At 40.9% G+C, this 21444-nt stretch overlaps 1 pseudogene; it reads right to left on the bottom strand.

Moving 5' to 3' along the window:
* Window positions 1–5168: 5168 nt before the first annotated feature.
* LOC116811813 (small ribosomal subunit protein eS7-like) lies at window positions 5169–5757 on the bottom strand (annotated as a pseudogene).
* Window positions 5758–21444: the final 15687 nt, after the last annotated feature.

Here is a 21444-nt window from a genome sequence, read left to right as displayed (position 1 = left end):
TCTGAGGGGCTCATATTCAACCACTCTAGCATTACTCCCTGTCATTTTCTTCCCACCCTTTTCTCCCTTTCATACCATGCTACAAACACACTGGTTAGCCACCATTCCATGACCTATGGGCATCTGCTTGTCTCTCAGCCTTCACCAACCATTCTCTTAACTATCTTCCAGTTGAGATTCTATACCGTTCTTGACTCTCCAGAGTAGGTTAAACAAAACAGGTAGCAGAGTTAGTCTTGAACTGAGGAAGCATGTCACTTGCCTTTCTCATACCACTCAGCCATTCATTTCCCAAATAGTTATCAAGCAACTATGTGTACCATTCACTATATTAGGCACTGGAGACATACAATGGTTCTTGTCCTCATGGAGCTTACATTGTAGTAGAAACTGTTAATAATTATAACTACCATTTATTGAATGTAACTCTACTAAATTGGGTGAAGACATTTTGAGACAGAAGCATATAAAAGATGAGACAAGGTTGAGAGTAAAGTTGTAGAAATAGGGCTAGTGTCTTAAGATGCATGAAGTTTCCTCTATAAATCTCTAAATCATGCTTGATCAATAAACATCGTCAGCAACAACAGATCTTTAGAGAATACTACTACCATGTGTAGATTAATCAGCTTGGCTCATGCTCACAACAAGTAAGTAAGGTGTGGCTCCTGTAGTCCTTTACATTATTTTACTTGTCTGACTGTGGACCTTGGAAAAACCCTAGCAGATGTCTTTTGTTCATATTGCAGGTTACAGAATGTGCTTTTCTTCTGTCTCTAACAGAAATGAGCCCACAATGGAATCATTCCAATTACTTATGCCCTTGATTATTCGCTTTAGGGGGTGAAGCAGAGCAGTGGTTCCCTAACCTGGTTGCACATAAAAATCCCCTAGAGACTTTTCTAAAAGCACCAACTCCTAGGTCCCACTCTACCCTTGCTGAATTGGAATATCTTGGGGTGAGACCCAGGAATACATAGTTTGGACAAGGCCCCTAGTAATATTAATGCACTGCCAGGTTTGGAAACCAGAAAACCAAAACAATGCTTCCCCAAAACTTCAATCTGAAAGACCAGTAAAATTTCTCTAAAGTTTCTCCAGAAACTTTGGGGATCAACATAATGCCAACTTTTTGGCATGTAAGGACATGTTTCTTCACTGTCATGTTATTATTGAAATGATATTTTAACATCAAAATCTAGAAAGTGTGGAAAGAATAGTCTTTTACTCAGAAAAGGCTTTCTTAAGATATGTCGGTTGATAACAATTTTTCTCATGTGTGTCAGCACACTGATGAAAATGTCATAGACTGTCATAGCTATGCAGCTTAGTGCTTGGGATTCCATGGACCAGATGACCTCTGAAAGTCCTTTCTACCCCTGAAATTCTCTATTTCAGGCAAAAGGCACATCTTTGCTTTGGGCCTCTCTTATTCTCCAATAGGATTTTCCGGCTGGAATGGAATTCACTAAGTCATTCACATCATCTCCCTGCCCTGTGCCTAAATCATTCTAACTACTTGAGAGTGGATGATATATTGAGAGCATTCTCAAGAAGGTGAGTACATAATCTTTCTATCCTTTACTCGTTTTCTTTATTCATCTTTACAAGGGTAACTTAAGAGTTCTGATGACACAGCATCACCTTGGATTCAAGAGCCAAGTGGGATGGATTGTGAGAAGGAGCCAGGGTGCTCTGATAGTGGCAAAAGAAGTCCAAAGACAGAGAAGGCTTTGGTTTTGTTACCCGTAATCAGGAAGAGTACTAATAGGAACCCACATTACTGGGAAATGGATTTGAATGTCAACACCTTTAGATGGCCAAAGTGGAAGCATGGAGGGTAAAGGATATTGGACATAGCCTGATTTCAGCTTGAGCCAGAAGGCTATTCATAATAATAGGTGCATTAAAAACAAATCAATTGGCTATGTGCATGGAGCCTGCTTCCTGAATGCCAAGGAAGCAGTCTGCTTAATAGTTTGTCTATTATTAGAGCAGGCATAGAGGGGGAAAGATGACGGAAGCAGCAGGAGCATTATGGAAAAGAAAGAGATAGAAAATACTTAACCCTCTGAGGGTAGTGTGGAAGAGCAAAGTTTGAAGTGAAAGTATGTAATGTATTGGTTTCTTGACCCTATCCAAGGGAGAAATTTAATGAGTTTTATTTTAGCCTTTATTTAATTCATTTTAAAAACTCATTTGAGAGATATTTATTGAAAGCCAATTATGTGCTAAATATTGTGTTAAGAATTTCCCCATTCTGAAAAGTGGAACCCTTGTAGGACTGGAACAGCGGTGTCTTGGGTACATGGTTACGATGCAGTATAAAGATGGGCTTTGCCCTTATTACATCTCATTCTCTTCTGATAGACTGACCTTGGGCATAGAATCAGCATTATTTGTTGTTGTATCCTTAGCATTTAACACGATGCCTTATACAAAGAAGGTGCTCAGTATGTAGATAAATAAATAGATGTCGCCACTTGATGTAATAAAGCCCTGGTTTCTTCATCGAGAAACAATAGAGATGAGGCCTATCTTTTAGGTTTGTTGTGAGGATTAGAAGCAAAGTATGGAAAACACCTAGTACAGCACCCATCATGTGCTCAATAAATGTTAGCAATAAGATAGTTTGAAGATTGCTTTCACTGAAAAAAGAAAAGAAAACCTGATCTGTTCTTTGGCATTGGTCCAATTCCAAAATCTAAAATAGTGCATCAGAGCTGGAAGGGATCTTCTACAAAGTCCAGACTCCTCATTTTACAGATGGGAAAATTGAAGCCTAAAGAGGGAAAAGGATTTACTTAATGTTGCATCTAAATTATCTAAGCTTTTCCTTGTAATTACCTCAAATCATTGTGGAAGGTGATATAACATACAAACATACATATGAGCTAGGGACATCATTTTATAAATGAGGAAATTGACATGGAAAAAAGTTAAATAATTTGCCCAAGGACCTATGATTCACACTATAGCAGTCTAGCTTCAGAGTCTGTGATTTTAACCGTTATACTTCTCTATTACAGCACTTATAAAATTATATTAAAATGACCCATTTGACATGTCTTCCCACTAGAACTTAAGCTCCTTGAGGGCAGGAAGTGTGTGATTTCCACTGTGGATAGTTATTTATTTATTTAACAAATATGTATTGGGCAACTATTATACACCAGGACTTGCTAGCCCCAGAGCGCAGGCCTTATCTTTGAAGCCAGATTATCTAGCTCTGTAATGCTGCTATTGGTGTTCATTTTCCTTCTGTTATCGCCTTCTCTTTACTAATGTCTTATTGAGCGTTTCAGCTTAGTCTTATCTGTTCTAAGGAGCACGAGGTTCTGGGCCCATGCCTGGACCAGGCCGTTAAAGGAGAATAGCCAGTGAGAAACTTCATGGGGAAAGTGAAGTGCCAGAGATATGATAAAATCTGGAGTTCCTTACCATTTGGAGAGGTTCTTTTAGTAAAAGTTTTGGGGTATTGCATTTGGCAGGATTTTTTTTTAATTCAATTTAGAAAGTGTCCTGGCCTTACAGTTGCCTTTTGCCTATCTCCCACTCATTTGGCCTTCTAAGAAGTCACAGTCTAAATAAAAAGATCAGTCATTATATACATCCAGAAAGATAACTCCCCTGGTACCAGGTCATCAGTAGACACTAACTGCTAAAGAAGCCATAGGAGGGAAAGATGAGGGGAGACGTGGGGATGGGGCACGGTGGGGCTCAGGATAGCCGAGGAAAGGCTAGTAGTGTATGTACTTTGTGTACCTGCATTCTCAGACCCTGGCCTACCTCTTTAAGGGTGACTTCTCTGGCTCTAAGACAGCCACAGACCTAGGGCCTGAGGAACCCGAAGACCCTTGCACAGTAAGTTTCTAGACAGCAAGAGCTCGAAGAATGAAACATTGCTGGGCCTTAAATCTAGAATCAGGTATCAGTAGCTGAGCTGGAGTAGAGTAACTAGTATGCTCTGTCCCAAGGGCCATGTTTCAAGTCCAACTTGCTGATCTTGCAGATGAGGAAAGCCAGTTAAAGGGCAGGAAAAAATCATTCAAATGGATCGGGGCAAGGGGGCAAGGGGGGCAAGGGGCAGGGGCAAGAGAGTTGGGTGGAGCAGAAGGACAAGGAGGAGGCAGTTTATTTTTCTCCTTCAGTATATATTTACAAAGTTCCTTCTGTGCTACAAAGTTCCTTCTGTGCCTAATTAAACTTAGTTTTTCCAGGGCCTCTGTTTGGATGGAGGAGGGGACAAAGGAAGAAGAGTGCATTTTGTTGAAACCTAGAGATATTAATTGACTCACCCAAGGACATACTGTGAATGGGACCAGAACTCTTGTCTCCTTAGCTCCTAACTGCCTACATTTCTCCATGCCATACTACCTCCTATTATGTCATACACAGCTTAAAAATCTAAGATGATTCTTCACTGTCAAAAGGGTAAAGTCCAAACTCTTGTGCCACCTTGGGCCGCTAATTATCCTGACACTGTTAAACTCTCCAACTGGTTCCTAGACTACCTCCTACAATGAGATTTAAGCCCAAGTCTCACAGAGTTCTCTCCCACGTCACTGTCCCCAAGTGTTCTTGGTCTTCTTTTTCTTAACTGCTCCCTCTGCCCCCGCAACAAATTAAAAGAATTTTACAGTGATCACTCATATACTCACCACTGGATTCTACCATTAACAATTTCCTGGCTGGGCGCGGTGGCTCACGCCTGTAATCCCAGCACTGTGGGAGGCCGAGGCCGGCAGATCACTTGAGGTCAGACGTTTGAGACCAGCCTGGCCAAGATGTTGAAACCCCTCCTCTACTAAAAAATACAAAAAGTAGCAGGGCATGGTGGCACATGCTTGTAATCCCAGCTACTTGGGAGGCTGAGGCAGGAGAATCGCTTGAACCCGGGAGGCAGAGGTTACAGTGAGCCAAGATCGTGTCATTGCACTCCAGCCTGGGTGACAGAACAAGACTCCTTCTCAATAAAATAAAAAAAAAACCATTTCCCATATTTGCTTTATCACATATCTGTCCATCTATCCACCTTTCCATTGATCCAGCCACTTATTTTTTATACATTTCAAAGTAAGTCTAAGATATCAGCACACATCCCTCCCCCAATACTTATGTATGTATTTTTTTTACTGTGAATATATATTTTATTTAATCATTTTTTGTTTACAATTGAAACTCTGGGAATTCAAAATTAACATCCTTGCCCATGAGCTTCTTATAGACACCAGAAAAGGTTTCAACCTTGTGTTCCACATTGTTCTGCTGTGCTTTGTCCAAATGAACCTTTATGAGGTGGCTGCCATCCAGTTTCATGTGGATTCTCTTGCCCACAATTTCGCTTGGGAAGACCAAGTCCTCAAGGATGGCATCATGCACAGCTGTCAGAGTACAGCTCCTGGGACGCTTTTGCTTATTTTTTGTACAGCTTTTTTGAGTTGGCTTAGGCAGAATCCTCCTCTGAGCAATAAAGAAAATATGCTTCACTGAACTTTTTCTTCAATTCACGTACTAGCTGGACTTGGATTTTCTGGAAAGATTTCAGCTGAGGAACGGGAACAAAGATTATGATAGCTTTCCGACCACCACCAACTTCAGTTTCCTTGGCTGCCATAATATTCAGTTCCCTGAGCTGAGCCTTGAGGTCCAAGTTCATCTCCAGCTCCAGAAGAGCCTGGGAGATTCCGGATTCGAACTCGTCCGGCTTCTCGCCATTGGGCTTCACGATCTTGGCCCTTGAACTGAACATGGTCTTCTCCTTGCTGAGCGCTGGTTTAGGAAGAGTGCATGTATATTATTAACTAGAGTTCCATTTTTTGTCATCGTTTTCTTTTGAGCTAAAATTTACATACAATGAAATACAAAATCTTTTTTGGGGGGACAGAGTTTTGCTCTGCTACCCAGGCTGGAGTGCAGTGGCACGATCTCTGCTCACTGCAACCTCTGCCTCCTGGGTTCAAGCAATTCTCCTGCCTCAGCCTCCTGAGTAGCTGGGATTACAGGCGCACACTGCCACACCTGGCTAATGTTTGTATTTTCAGTAGAGATGGGGTTTTGCCCTGTTGGCCAGGCTGGTCTCAAACTGCTGATCTCAGGTGATCTGCCCGCCTTGGCCTCCCAAAGTGCTGGGATTACAGGCATGAACCACCGTGCCTGGCCTGAAATACACAGTCTTAAGGGAATATTTGCTGAATTTCGACAAAGGCATACACCTGTATAACCCAAACCCCTGTCAAGATATTAAACATTACCATCATCCTCAGAAACTCCTCTCATGCCCCCTCTTAGTCAAATTCACCCTCACCTCATCCTACAGAAAGAACCACTGTGGCTTAGTTGTGTGTGTTCCATATAAATGGAATCATACAGTAGGTAGGTAGCATTTTGAGTCTGGGATCCTTCACAGCATAATGTTTTTGAGATTCATCCATGTTGTGCTGAATACAATTCCATTGTATTTGTTTATCCATTCACCAGTTGATGGACGTTTGGGTTGTTTCTAGTTTGGGCCTATTAAAAATAAAGCTGCTAAGAACGTTTATATGCAAGTCTTTTAATGGACATACTTTCATTTCTTTTGGGTAAATACCCAAAACTGGAACTGTCAGGTCATAGGTTAAGGTGTATGTTTAACTACATAAGAAACTGCCAGAACTGATTCAAAAGATGTTCCACTTCACACTCCCGCCAGCAATACATAAGCGTTCTAGTTACTCCACATCCTCACTAATGCATAGTATTTTCATTTTTAAAACTAAATTTAGTCATTGTAGTGGGGTGTAGTGATTCTAACTTGCAGTTCCCTGATGACTAATAATGTTAAGTATTTTTTTCATATCCTTATTGGCCATTCATACATCTTTTGTGAAGCATCTGTTCAAATATTTTGTGCATTTTTAAATTGGGTTGTTTGTTTTATATTATTGAGTTGTACATATACTTGATACCATTCCTTTGTCAGATATGTTTTTCAAAAATTTTCTCCCAGTCTATTGTTTGTCTATTTTAGAAGAAATATATTTAATATTAAAATACAAGAGCCAGGTGCGGTGGCTCACACCTGTAATCCCAGCACTTTGGGAGGCCGAGGCAGGCAGATCACCTGAGGTCAGGAGTTACAGACCAGCCTGACCAATGTGGGGAAACCCCGTCTCTACTGAAAATACAAAAATTAGCTGGGCATGATGGCCGGTGCCTGTAATCCCAGCTACTCGGGAGTCTGAGGCAGGAGAATTGCTTGAATCTGGGAGGCAGAGGTTGCGGTGAGCAGAGATTGCACCATTGCACTCCAGCCTGGGCAACAGAGCAAGACTCCGTCTCAAAAAAAAAAAAATGAAAATACAGGATAGAAAGTGACATAGACCACACAAATACATAAGTAAAATTATGTGAGGAGACAATACAGTATTTATAAACCATATATAGGACAAATAATTTGTATATAAAGAACTCTCAAACTCAAGAGTAATTTTCTTGACAATGTCTTCTGATGAGCAGACATTTTAAATTTTAAAGAAGTCTAATTTAGTCTTTTAATTTTTCTTGTTTGGGTGTGACTTGTGTAAGAAATCTTTGGCCAGGGGTAGTGGTTCACACCTATAATCCCAGAACTCTGGGAGGCCAAGGAGGGAGGATCACCTGAGCCCAGGAGTTTGAGACCAGCCTGGGCAACATAGCAAGACTGTCTCTACTAAACATAATACAATACAATACAATACAATACAATACAATACAATACAATACAATACAATACAATACAATACAATACAACACAACACAACACAACACAACACAACACATCTGCCTATTCCCAAGTCATATGCTCCTATGTTTTCCTCTCGAAGCTTTATGACTTCAGATTTTATGTCTGGGCTTTTATGTTTGGGCTTATGATCCATCTCAAATTAATTTTCCTATATGGTTTAAGGTAATAGTTGAGGTTCATTTTGTTCATATGGAACAAACCCTGTTATTTTTGTACCATTTGCTGAAAAGACTTACATTTCCCCATTTGATTGTTTTGGCTTCTTGCCTTTTTATTGTTAGCTCTTTTATTTAGAAAAGTGGATATGTAAGCTCACTCAATTTTCACAAATGGAACACTCCCATTTAATCAATCCCTATATCCCAGCAAACATATGAAGAAATGTAGCATTACGAGCATCCTAGAAGCCGCCTTCCTGCCTACTTACAGTTACAACCTCTTCTGTTACAACAGTAACCACCCTCCCTATACGAATAGCATAGATTAGTTGTATCAATTTTTATGCTTTATATAAATGGAATCATACATTGTGTAATCTTTTGTGTCTGGCTTCTTTCTGTCAATATTAAGTTTATGAGAGTCATCCATGTTGTGTCTAGCAATAGTTCATACATTTTGATTGCCTCATATTTTTCATTGAAGGAATATATTACATGGACGTGGACATTTGTGTTGTTTCCAATGTTTGAATATAATGAATTGTGCAGCTATTAACACGTCTTTTGTTGTACATATGTATGCATTTCTGTTGGATATATATTTAGGAGTAGAACAACTAAGTCATAAGGCATGCATATCTGCATTTTAGTAGATGTTGACAAACAGTTTTCTAAAGTGATTAGTTCAATATGCAACCTCACTAGTAAGTTGCTCCGCATCCTCGGTAATACTTGGTATTGTCTTTTTCATTTTATCTATGCTGGTAGCAAATGACAGTGTGGCATTTCCCTAATTAAAACATTGAGTATCTTTTCATATATTTGTCAAACATTTAGTTATCCTCTTGGAATTGTCATCTTTTTACTTTTTTACCATTCTGGTAGGTGATTCACCTCCCTTTTTACTTACTAAAAATCTATTCTACTTTCAAGGTCCCACACAAATGTCACCTTATCGTTGAAGCTTTCTCCATATCCTAGGCCATATAAGTGTCTCCTCAGAGATCACATAAGCACTTTTCACTAATTATACTATTTCACTTACTAGGCATCTATTTTCACCCATTACTGGGTTAGAATATTTGTTAGAGCAATCTCCGCTTTGTGTCATGGGGGCCGATCTCTTTGTAATTATTTCTTTCTAGTATGGGAGCTCTTTAAGGGCTGAAACTCGACCTTGTTTAATTCTGTATACCTTTTCCATTCATATCCCCACATTTACAGAGTGATAAGCACATAGTAGGTACTCAATAAACATTTGTTGAATGAAGGCCGGGCACAGTGGCTCATGCCTGTAATCCCAGCACTTTGGGAGGCCAAGACGGGAGGATCACCTGAGGTCAGGAGTTTGAGACCAGCCTGACCAACATGGAGAAACCCCGTCTCTACTAAAAATACAAAATTAGCCGGGCGTGGTGGCACATGCCTGTAATCCCAGCTACTAGGGAGGCTGAGGCAGGAGAATCGCTTGAACCTGGGAGGCGGAGGTTGCAGTGAGCCAAGATTGCACCATTGCACTCCAGCCTGGGCAACAAGAGCAAAACTCCTTCGCAAAAAAAAAAAAAAAACGTTGAATGAAACAGGAGAATCACATTAAATTGGGAAGTGGGGGTTTCAGGGAGCCAATTTTGCACCATCAAACCCCACCCGGGGAAAAAAGAAAAAAACCCCTCCAAAAAAAAAAAAAAAAAAACGTTGAATGAAATGCTTGTTGTTGAATACATGCCATACATCATTTTGGATCTGCAAAAGGCCTCAGCAAATAGTTCATATTGTCAAATTAATGCTAAAACAGATTTTGTGCAGAAAGGAATGAATCAAATCACTGAAGGCTCTTCTATAGCCCTGAGGCTCTGAACTGGACATTAGATTGTTTCCTAGGCTGGAGGGACAGGGACTGTTTTTCTTAGGCCCCTGCCATGCTCTTAGAATGTCAGCTCCATGAGGGCAGGGATTTTTATCCCCAGTATCTATAAGAGTGCCTAACACATAGTAGATGTTTAATAATTGGTTTATCAAGTGAATAAGAAAGTTGACAAAGTGGCCCAAGCCTCTGCCATCTATCTCATTCTTACCTTGTGTTTAAAATGCTGCATCAATGGCTTCTTCCTCAAGTTATTCTCTTTCAAAATACCACTCTTCAAATATGGGTGACTCACTCAATCTTTCACATGTGCATTGTGATTATTTCTTCACAAAACAGGTTCATATCCAGTATCCTTTTGATCTGTATAGCAATTTTCCGAGGTGAGCAGGTCAGGGATCACCATGCCTATTTGCAGAGGGGAAATTGAGGCTCAGAGAGGTGAGATTATTTTGTTCCACATTACTTGACTACTAGGTGGAAAAGCTAATACTTGAACCCAGGTTTTCTTATCTCCATCCTGAACTTTTTCTACCACAAGTGAATTTTTCAGATCGTTTAGGGTAGGGGGTACTGGAGGGCTCCGTGGATGGGGATGGAGTGGGAAGGAACAAGGGAAAAAACTACAAACTGGTAGAAGGGTGTTAAAGGGAGAGGTAGAGACAGTTGAAGATTAATCTCGTGCTGGATGTGGCTTGTCTGCCTCTTCCCCTGCTCAATGCCTCGTGAGTACCTGTTTTGTCATGGGGGCAAAGACAAACCTGTTATCTCAATCAGTAAAACTCCCTCTGGGAGAACACTTCCCAGGCTGGGAGGGGTCAAATTTAGCGGGTACTTGGGAAAGAGACAATATTTCCAGCCCTCTTTGCATTAGAAGATTTAACTTTGGGGGTTTCTGGGTTTTTGTTTCATGGGTGTGGGGCAGAGGTGGTGGTAAAAATAGCCCTCATGGCCCTATTAGAAGCAACCAACCAGCAACAAAATTCATGTGTCCGGATACCTGGGGAAGCACCACATGCGTGAAGGGGGTGGGAATGGGTCTCCTCTTTCTCACCCAACTAGGGGAAGTCAAATAGAGCTACCACAATCAGAGAACACTGTCTGGACATGGTGGCTCACGCCTGTAATCACAGCACTTTGGGAAGCCAAGGCGGGCAGATCACTTAGGGTCAGGAGTTTGAGACCAGCCTGGCCAACATGGTGAAACCCCGTCTCTACTAAAAATACAAAAATTAGCCGGGCCCGGTGGGGTGGGCCTGTAATCCCAGCTATTAGGGAGGCAGAGGCAAGAGAATCGCTTGAACCCAGGAGGTGGAGGTTGCAATGAGCTGAGATCACACCACTGCACTCCAGCTTGGGCAACAGAGCGAGATCCTATTTCAAAAAAAGAATCGGACAACACTAAGTGGTTACAGACCTATTTCCTATTTCCAACACTTTCTAGTTGAAGTGCTTCATAAACAAGTCTGGGAAGAAGAGGAAGTCGGGAGGAAACAAAGCCCAAAGCTCAGTACTGTTGGGGTTAAGTTTCTGGCCATATTCAATTTGTCCATTCCCCTTTGGAGTGTGGGTTCTGAGTTTGCATATAAGATAATGGACCAGGATGGGGGCATCAGTGAAAATTGTCAGTGGTTACAAAAAAAAATAAAGCAAAGGACTTCATGGCCACGACCTCTGGCTGGCAGTGGGTTGCCAACCCCAGACTCTGAAGGGTATTTAACACCTATCAGTCCCCATACTTGAGAGAAGAGAAAATCGAGCCTTTGGACTAGGGCTGCTGAACTTGTGTAGGGCAGGGCTTATGCCTACTGTCCTTCCCTCCTCCACTACAAGCTGATCAGCTATTTGCTGAGCTGTTTTACCCACTGGATTGTGAGCTCCTTTCTGTGTGCCCAGGCACATGATGGGTGCTCTAATAAATTCATGTTGAGTGTATAAGCAAATGAGCCCAGGCTTTGAAAGATGGGGCCTTGTAAGTACTTTGGCTCAAAGAGACATGGGAAATCATTCTACCCCACATCTTACCCTGGCCCTCCTAAGCTACAGCTTCTGTACCAGCTCCAATTCACTAAGCAAATAGTTTTTTTCTCCCTCCCCTCCCTTCCTTTCTTCTTTCCTTCCTTCCACTTGTAGTCTGGGTGGTGAAGGAGCTTCCTAAGGCCCTTAGAATTTAATACAGTGAAAGGATTAGAGCTAGGAGTCAGTAGACTTGGATTTAAGTCCCAGCACTGCCACTGTGATTGACTGAGTGACCTTGAGTGAGTCCCTCACTCTTTCTGGGTCTCTTGGTGTCTTCACCTCAAAATAAAGTGAACTCTGTTGGGTACTTTTCCAATTGTGCTCTTTGGTACCATAGAGTATCATTTCTCAAAGTGTGGCACAAGGACATGAGACAACTTTAGGTGTTGCCAGAAACAAATTTTAAATTACAATAGCTGTGGATATATTTTTAATATGAGTTAGAAAAAAAAATACCTAAAACATTAAGTCTGTGATGTTACATAGGATGAGGCTGAATTTATTTAAGAAAAAAGTGAGTCAATTTAAAGAAACATATTAACTATGAACACTGAAGGAACTAAAAATATTTTACCCCAAAATATATTTCTTTGACACATTTTGAGATGGCTGTCAGGGGCCAGCAAACAGAAGTAGCCCCACAAAGCTGTCCTTTGTGGGGGAGATTTGCACTTGTAGAGAATCTGCATTGATGCAGCCAGGCGTTCCCTTGTCCAAATGTAGGAAAGACTGAGAGTCTGACACCTTAAAGATCCGAAAGAAACATTTACCATCTGTTCTCTCTGAAGGTTGCTACCTGTGAGGTTTCATCTACATAATGAGACCACTTTTGCTAGACAGGCCTCCTCTTCTCTCCCTCCGATAACCTGTCTTGCCATTATAAACTGATTTACCACCATTACCTCTTTTGGCCATTCTCTGGGCCCCATTCTTTCTGTGACCTCAAGATGGTATATAAGCTTCTGCACCCCAGTGGGGGAGTTCGGCAATCACTCTGTGATGCTCCCTGTGTATATGCTAGTAAATCATATGTCTTTCCTCCTATTACCTACCTTTTTTGAGTTGATTTTTCTGTGAGCCTTCAGAGGGCAAAGGGTAAGTTTTCCCTTCGCCCCTACAACAAGCTGGCTGGTAGATACAGATATAAAAATCATATGGGAGCTCTGGGCAGAACTGAAAGTTAGGCAACACTGCTCTAGAATTCTGAAACATCCCTTCAGAGCAGGATTGAGCCCAGGGCCTCCCAATGCCACAAGTTGCACTTTTTTTTTCTTTTTTTGAGACGGAGTCTCACTTTGTCACCCAGGCTGGAGTGCAGTGGTGCGATCTCGGCTCACTGCAAACTCCGCTTCCCAGGTTCAAGCGATCCTCCTGCCTCATTCTACCAAGTAGCTGGGATTACAAGCGTGGGGCCACCATGCACTTTTAATTTGAAGAAAGAAATCTGTGGCTAAAAAAAATATTTGCAGCAGGCATGGTGGCTCATGCCTATAATCCCAGCACTTTGGGATGCCGAGACAGGAGGATCGCATGAGCCCAGGAGGTCGAGGCTGCAGTGAGCCGAAATCGTGCCACTGCACTCCAGCTTGGGTGACACAGCGAGACCCTGTCTCACACACACACACACACAAATCCCCTGAAACAAAAGAAACCCCAAAACCTTGGTCCAGGAAATCCTGAAGTTCCCTCCAGTGCTGACATTCTAAGACTCTAAATCACCACAGCACGTCTTGGGTGTTCTTCTGGCCTGAGAGGTAACTTGATGACTCTAAGTCAAGTGATTTGGAAAGATGCCCACTTTCCTGCAGTCCACTACAGGCTCCAGGCAAAGTTATGGAGAGAAATTAGGAAGCTGCCATTCAAAGTTAGTCTTAAGGGTGTGGGTAGGGGTAATAGTCTCCAGAGTCCAGCTGCCCCCTAGTGGCCAAAGGCATGAAGGGCTGTGGATAGAGTGTTCCTTTGGGTCTAGATTGGTATCCATTTAGGGCAACCAGTTCCAGAGCATGGTTTTTCTCAACCATCCTCAGAGACTGTGAGTTTGTGGGTCGGGGGAAAGGAGGATGAACCTAAAAACCTTTTATATTTCTGGCCATTATACCTGACCAGGCTGTATTCCTTCTTCAACCCAAAAGCAGAATGATAGAAAAAGGCTCAGTAAATCCTGGGCATAACCCCAGATTCACATCGGTTTGCTTAACTCCCAAGTCCTCTCAAGAAGGGGCTATTGGTGGCTCATCAGGTTCATTTTCCCATCCTGACCTGTAGTCTCAGAAGCAGCTTTCCAAACAAATAACCACTTGCTAGTTCAACAGCACCAAGAGGGGCCTGGGAAGGTTTTAACACCTTCTCTCACAATTTACATTAGTATTCACATATCCATGATATTGACAGTTGGTGTTTTCTCAAATTTATGTAATATGCTTTTGCAAACACATCTTGAAAAACCATTCCCTAGTCCCTTCTTCCAACCAGTACCCCCTGCCACCCTTAAAAACTGTCTATTTGGTAATTCCGAAGCCATTTCAGGCTTCATGTAGCACTCATAACTCTTTGCTTTGGCTAGCAAGGTGTTTTCAAGATTAAGGTATATCAGGCACCAAAAATAAGAAAGTAGGAAACTCCAGGTTTACATTCCTCCTAAAAAGAAACTAATGCGCTAGAAAAACTGTCAGAATCAGCTTTTGAAGGACGCTGGAATCTAGTCAAAAACTTACAACAAGGGGAATACTTGGTGAAGAAAGATGTTGCTTTGTGGTAAGACAGTGTTGTGGCATTTTAAATCACCCACTTATCATCCCCCATGCCCTAGATCAGCAGTGGCTGTGAGGACAGTAGATGGCACTCTCGGTGCAAGTTGCTAGTGCCAGAGGGAGCAATATGAAACTTACTCTCAAAGAATTGTGGTATGGGCCTCCACCTGCCTGAAGGCTCCCTCAAAAACTGGCAGGAAGGTTTTCCTTTGTTTCATCTGACTCAGAGTGTTTGCAGGGCTCCAGTGGCTTCCAGGGAGGCTGTTAATGAAAGTATTTAAAGGCACAGGTATTGGCTGCAGCAGCCTGGGGTGAGGGATAACACTTGAGACAAATGATAGACAGACCTAGAAGCCTGGGAAAGAAGAAATTGGGACAGAAGATGTGTATGGGAAAAAGAATTTTTAAAAGCTCCTATGTACACCAGGGAATCAATAAAGCCACATGCATTCCCAGGGGAGGACACATGCTTGGAGAAGAACCTAAGCTTTCACCTCAGGCAGGCCTTCAGGCTCCACATATGAAGGAAGGGAAAGCTGAGGCAGAGTTAAGGCCAATATGTGGAGACTGGGATAGTACTCTTTCCTTTCATGTTTTTATTTTTTTTAATTTTTATTTCAATAGTTTTGGGGCAATGGGTAGTTTTTGGTTACATGGAGAAGTTTTTTAGCGGTAATTTCTGAGATTTTTGTGCACCCATCCCCCAAGCAGTATACACTGTGTACAATGTGTGTAGTCTTTCATCCCTCACCCCACTTCCACCATTCCCCTAGCCCCCAAAGTCCGTTATAGCATTCTTATGCCTTTGCATCCTCATAGTTTATTGAGAACACACAATATTTGGTTTTCCATTCCTGAGTTACTTCATTTAAAATAGTGGTCTCCAACTCCATCCACATTGCTGCAAATGCCATTATTTCATTTCTTTTTATAGCTGAGTAGTATTCTATGGTGTATATATACCACATTTTCTTTATCAACTCATTAGTTGATGGGCATTTAGGTTGGTTCCATATTTTTGCAACTGCAGATTGTGCTGCTATAAACATATGTGTGCAAGTATCTTTTCCATATAATGACTTCTTTTCCTCTGGATAGATACCCAGCAATGGGATTGATGGATCAAATGGTAGTTCTGCTTTTAGCGCTTTAAGGAATCTCTGCACTGTTTTTCATAGTGGTTGTACTAGTTTACATTCCCACCAGCATTGCGAAAGTGTTCCTTTTTGACTACATCCACACCAACATCTATTTATTTTAATTTTAAATTATGACCATTCTTGCAGGAGTAAGGTGATATCACATTGTGGTTATCATTTGCATTTCTCTGATAGTGATGTTGAGCATTTTTCATATGTTTGTTGGCCATTTGCATATCTTCTGTTGAGAATTGTCTATTCATGCCCTTTGCCCACTTTTTGATGGGGTTATTTGTTTTTTTCTTGCTGATTTGTTTGAGTTCCTTGTAGATTCTGGATGTTAATCTTTAGTCAGATATATAGTTTGTGAATATTTTCTCCTACCCTACGGGTTGTCTGTTTACTCTACTGATAATTTCTTTTGCTGTGCAGAAGCTTTTTAGTTTAATTAGATCCCATTTATTATCTTTGTTTTTGGTACATTTGCTATTGGGTTCTTGGTCATGAACTCTTTGCCTAAGCCGATGTCTAGAAGAGTTTTTCCGATGTTATCTTCTAGAATTTTTATGGTTTTAGGTCTTAGATTTAAGTCTTCGATCCACCTTGAGTTGATTTTTGTATAAGGTGAGAGATGAGGATCCAGTTTCATTCTTCTACATGTGGCTTGCCAATTATCCCAGAACCATGTGTTGAATAGGATTGTTTTTCTTTTTTCTTTTTTTTTTTCATTTCTTAGCTCTAGGCATTTAAGGGAACTCTGAAAACACCAGCCTAACAGTAGGCTAATAGAACAAAGAACTCAGTGGTCACATACAACAAAAAATACTAAAGTAATTTGGGAAAGTCACTAAAGAAGCATACAATGACAGCCCACAATAGCCAACAGAGACAAACCTTGGGGAGGGATAAGAATCTGGTTTCCAGGCCGGGTGCGGTGGCTCACGCCTGTAATCCCAGCACTTTGGGAGGCCGAGGTGGGTGGATCACGAGGTCAGGAGATCGAGACCATCCTGGCTAACACAGTGAAACCCCGTCTCTACTAAAAATACAAAAAATTAGCCGGGCGTGGTGGCGGGTGCCCGTAGTTCCAGCTACTCTGGAGGCTGAGGCAGGAGAATGGCATGAACCCGGGAGGTGGAGGTTGCAGTGAGCCGAGATCACGCCACTGCACTCCAGCCTGGGCAACAGAGTGAGACTCTGCCTCAAAAAAAAAAGAAAAAAAAAAAGAATCTGGTTTCCAGAGTTGTCATTTTATAATACCCAAAATGTCCCGTTTTCAAAAAAATGATGAAGCATGCAAAGAAACAAAAGAGAAATTAATAGAAAATATCCATGAAGAAGCACACACATTGGACTTACTAGACAAAGACTTTATTTTTTTTGCACTTTAACCATAATAATTTCATTTATATTTTTAAAAACCCTGAAGGTAAAATCTAAAAGAGTAATATTTCTTCCTTCTGTTGGATGTATATACAAAATTTTATAGGACTGTGTAAACTTTGACATATTTTAAGCTTATAAAACAAATAAAATAGAAAATTTACCTAAATCCAACCTATTACACAGTTCAGCTTCTATAATACTAATAGTGCTGGAAATCTACACACCCAATGCTGAAACTGGTATGTTCCACTGGACCTTGAAGACAGAGAGCCTCACCAATGCCTCACAAAATGCAAGGTAGCTTTTCCTCTTGGTCATGCATAATGTCATGGTAGAAACTCTAGCACACTCCCAATTTTATGGCCTCAGTCTCCCTAAGCAAATACCACTTTGTAATGGTATTTTCTTTCTTTAGTCATCAGCTTGTGCCTTGGTGTAGCTGAAGTTTATGGGATATACATGTATGTGACTGATGCAATTTGATTATAATATATTATTTTACATGTAAGTGGCCGTACTATGTTTGAAATGTAAGTGTGGGAATGGCTATAGCCATATGATTTTATGGTTTTTTGTTTTTAAATGGACAAAGATTTTAGACCTACATTCTTAATATGCTCAAAGAGATCAAGGAAACCACAGACAAAGAACTGAAATAAATCAGGAGAATGATTTTTCAACAAATAGAAACCGCTGATAAAGAGAGAGAGAAATTATAAAAAAAAAACCAAATAGAAATTGTGAATCTAAAAAATACCAATTGGCCAGGCATGGTGGCTCATGCCTGTAATTCCAGCACTTTGGTAGGCTGAGGCAGGCAGATTGCTTGAGCCCAGGAGTTTGAGACCAGCCTGGGCAACATGGCAAAACCCTGTCTCTACAAAAATTACAAAAAAATTAGCCAGGCATGGTGGCATACACTTGTAGTCCCAGTTACCCAGGAGGCTGAGGTGGGAAAATCACCTGAACCTGGTAGGTCGAGGCTGCAGTGAGCCATGATCATGCCACTGCACTCCAGCCTGGGTAATAAGGTGAGACCCTGTCTCAAAAAAAAAAAAAAAAATACAGGCTGAGCAAGGTACCTCATGGTTGTAATTCCAGCACTTTGGGAGGCCGAGGCAGGTGAATTGCTTGAGGCCAAGAGTTCGAGACCAGCCTGGCCAACATGGCAAAACCCCATCTCTACTAAAAATACAAAAATTAGCTGGGTGTGGTGTCACATGCCTGTGATCCCAGCTACTTGGGAAGCTGAGACACGAAAATCACTTGAACCTGGGAGGCGGAGGTTGCAGTGAGCTGTGATTGTACCACTGCACTCTAGCCTGGGCAATAGAGCAAGACTCTGTCTCAAAAAAAAAATACAATAACTGTAATGAAAGATTCACTGGAGAGGTTCAACATCAGATTTCAACAGGCAGAAAAATCAATTAACTTGTTAGGTCAATTGAGATTATCTAGTCTGGAGAGTAGAAAAAAAAGAATGAAGAAAGATAAACAGAGCCTAAGGGACAAGTCAGATACCATTAAGGGTACTAATATATATAGCCCAAGAAGAGGGCCCCAGGAAAAAAGAGAGCAAGAAAGGGGTAGAGAAAATATCTGAAGAAATAATGACCATGAACTTCCAAAATTTGAGGAAAGACATGAGTCTACACATCTAAAAAGCTCAAGAAGTCCAAGAAGGATAAACTCAAAAATTCCACGGAGACACACATTTTAATAAAACTGTCAAAAGCCAAAGGCAAAGAGACAATCTTGAAAACACACAAACAAAACAAAGTGAGTCAAAACATAAAAGGGATTTTCCATAATATTGACAGCCAATTTTTCATCAGAGATCACAGAGGTCAGAAGGCAATTAGATAACATATTTAAAGTGCTGAAAGAAAAAAAAAATCAAGCAAGAATTCCATATCCAGCAAAACTATACTTTAAAAATGAAGAAAAGGCTGGGTGTGATGGCCCACGCCTGCAATCCCAGCACTTTGGGAGGCCAAGGCAGGCAGATTACTTAAGGCCAGGAGTTTGAGAGCAGCTCGGCCAACATAGAGAAACCCCATCTCTACTAAAAGTACAAAAAAATTAGCCAGGCATGGTGGCATACACCTGTAATCCCAGCTACTCAGGAGCTGAGGCATGAGAATCGTTTGATCCTGGGAGGTGGAGGTTGCAGTGAGCTGAGATTATGCCACTGCCCTTCAGTCTAGGCCACAAGAAAAAAAAAAAAAAAGAAGAAGAAAGGAAAAAATGACTTCCAGTTTCTGGTCCAGTCTTTGAGGAACTTAGAAGTTGTCACTTTGTCTTAATAACAATTAAAAAGTAGGCCGGGCACTGTGGCTCAAGCCTGTAATCCCAGCACTTTGGGAGGCCAAGACGGGAGGATCACCTGAGGTCAGGAATTCGAGACCAGCCTGGCCAACATGGTGAAACCCCGTCTCTACTAAAAAATACAAAAATTAGCCGGGCATGGTGGCAGGTGCGTTAATCCCAGCTACTTGGGAGGCAGAGGCAGGAGAATCATTTGAATCCAGGTGGCGGAGGTTGCAGTGAGCCAAGATCGGGCCATTGCACTCAAGCCTGGGGGACAAAAGCAAGGCTTCTCAAAAAAAAAAAAAAAAAAAAAAAATTAAAAAATAGAACAAACTAAAAACCAACAATTCTTAGGTTCCTCAGCGAATTGAGGTCATGGGGCAAAATGCTGCCCCCAAATTGGAAAGACTGGCAGATACAGATTACAGTTTTCTGGAACAGAAACCCTCACACTGAAACCTTCATGTGAACCAGCACCCATGGGTAGGAAAAGTTAAACTTTAATTGGTGAATTGCTGGAGGTTCAATGAGAAAATTCAATGAGAATTTTTAATTCTCAAACTTGTCCACATTGAGACCTCAGTTTAGGGGGACCCTACACTTTCACTAGTCTTACCTCAAGGAGCCTTACCAGAGTCTCACAGTTAAAATTGAAGAAAAATCCCTGATTTCTATAGGGGAAGGATGAAAATAGCCATTTTGAAATATGCCCAGAGTATTCTATTCTTCATAACAAGTCCTGCCTTCAAGAGAAAATATTTCACCGGAATATAACCTACGAAAATTTTATAAGAGCCTGACTGGCCTGGGGAGAGAGAAATACTCAACACCATAACCCTTTGGCCTTTCTGACCTGCAGAGGGAAGGAAAAACCTGAGAGGCACTTGGAAAGGTCACAGTCCAGGGGAAGAATTTCACTAAAAGACTGAGATCTAATCATATGTCTATAGAATGATTCACCTCCCCTCACATCTTACCACCAAATCACTCAAGGGCTATTTACACACAATTTGTTTACAGAGCACATCATCTCCAGCTTTCAATAAAAAATTATGTCATACTAAAAGGCAAAAATATGCCTTTTATAATAAAATATTTTAAAATAAAATGCAGTTTAAAGAGCAAGCATCAGAACCAGACTCAGATATGAAAATTTTAAATAACTACAATGAATATGCTAAGGGCTCTAATGGACAAAGTAAACATGCAAAAACAGATGAGTAATGTAACCAAAGATTAAAATCTAGGAATGAATAAAAAAGGAATGCTAGAAACAAAAAATACTGTAATAGAAGTGAATAATGCATTTGATGGGTTCAGTAGTAGACTGGACATGACTGAGGAATCAGTGAGCTTGAGGATATGGTAATAGAAATTTCCCAAACTAAAAAACAAAGAGAAAAGAATAATGAAAAACAACACAGAACAGAATACCTAAGGACTGTGGGACAACTATAAAGGGTGTACATATGTATAATGAGGATACAAAAATGAAGAGAAAGAGAGAAACAGGAGAAATATCTGAAGCAATAGTGACTAAACATTCCCCCAAATTAGTGTAAGATACCAAACTCCACCCTAGGAAGCTCAGAGAATACCAAGCCAGATAAATGCCCAAAAATATACATATGGGCATATAACATTCAAACTGCAGAAAATCAACCACCGAAAAATGTTTTTGAAAGCATCTTCACCCACAGGAGAATAAGGATAAGAATTACATTAGACTTTTCTTCAGAAACCATGCAAGAACAGAGGGGGATAAAATATTTAAAGTGCTGAGAAAAAAACATCAACCTCAAATTCTGTATCCAATAAAATTATTCTTCATAACTGAAAGAGAAATAAAGACTTTCTCAGAAAAACAAAAATTGAGCGAATTTGTTGCCAGTAAATCTTCCTTGGAAGAAAATAAATTCAGAAGAACAAAAATTATATAGGTTATAAATTTGGATCTACAAAAGGAAGAACGTTAGAGAGGGAATAAGTGATATTAAAATAAAAACTTTTCTTTTTCTTATTCTTAATTGATCTAACAAAAATTTTGTTC

The sequence above is a fragment of the Hylobates moloch genome, unplaced genomic scaffold, assembly GCF_009828535.3.
Source record: "Hylobates moloch isolate HMO894 unplaced genomic scaffold, HMol_V3 SCAFFOLD_7, whole genome shotgun sequence".
Taxonomy (NCBI): domain Eukaryota; kingdom Metazoa; phylum Chordata; class Mammalia; order Primates; family Hylobatidae; genus Hylobates; species Hylobates moloch.
The sequence above is the reverse complement of the archived record's forward strand: the minus strand, read 5'-3'. Positions and strand labels throughout refer to the sequence as shown.